We start from the raw sequence: 961 nt of genomic DNA on the forward strand, positions 1-961 counted from the left end.
GGTTTTCTGTATTCCGAGAGACAAGTACACAAATGATACCATTTTTTAATAATTAGATACATTTTTTACGATTATTGTAGTTCAGCTCAAGCGTGGAATATGGTTCGATACAATTTTTTAATGACAGTTATTAACCTTGATTTTATTATGACACCAAATTAATATTTTCTTTAGACATTCTATGTGAAATGAAAAACATTCTTCTATTCAAGTTGAAGGTTTTCGTGAAAAAGTTAAAAAATATTTTGTTATTCAAGAGGTACATATAATAGAATTGAACTTATGTCGTGTGGTTTCACCTGTAGATTAATGAACTGCAAATATAAACACTAATTGCCGGACCATTGCTGTGTATTAGGAACTGATTTGTATAGAGCATAATTGGGTTTAAACCATTCAAAATAGTATTTTTGGAATATCTCAGTTTACTAGACTTTATAAAATCAAAAACTATTCAAAAATTCAATTAATTATGTTCAATTCAAATAATTAAATATTAAACAGTTTTGATGTAGCGATCCTCTCTCCAAAATTAAAAGTAGTAAACCAACAACTAATAAAGTAATAAAAATATTGAAATATATATAGTACCCAACTCAACTTTAACATCAATCCTAAAATTATGAAGTTCAATATATTGTATGAGAACACTAAATAGATGCAGATCAATATATAATAATATATAATATTTGTACCCACATTGAATTAATGTGTGTGATCATTTCCATTGACAATCCTTCGTATTTTTCTTCTTACATTCAATTAAAGTACATTGCTAGCATGGCCGAAATTAGGAGGGCCGCTGATATACTGATATGATATTATTATATATTTTAAAGTGTACTAAGATACTCCCCCTTTAGTCCTTTTTCTTTTTCTTTTTGGCTTATATCAGCTGCTATATTTTACCCCTAGTTCATTTTATTCCTAGTTCCCCTTCTTTTACCTGATTAATAGTGTT

This window comes from Teleopsis dalmanni, chromosome 2, assembly GCF_002237135.1.
Source record: "Teleopsis dalmanni isolate 2A chromosome 2, ASM223713v2, whole genome shotgun sequence".
NCBI classification, from domain to species: Eukaryota; Metazoa; Arthropoda; class Insecta; order Diptera; family Diopsidae; genus Teleopsis; species Teleopsis dalmanni.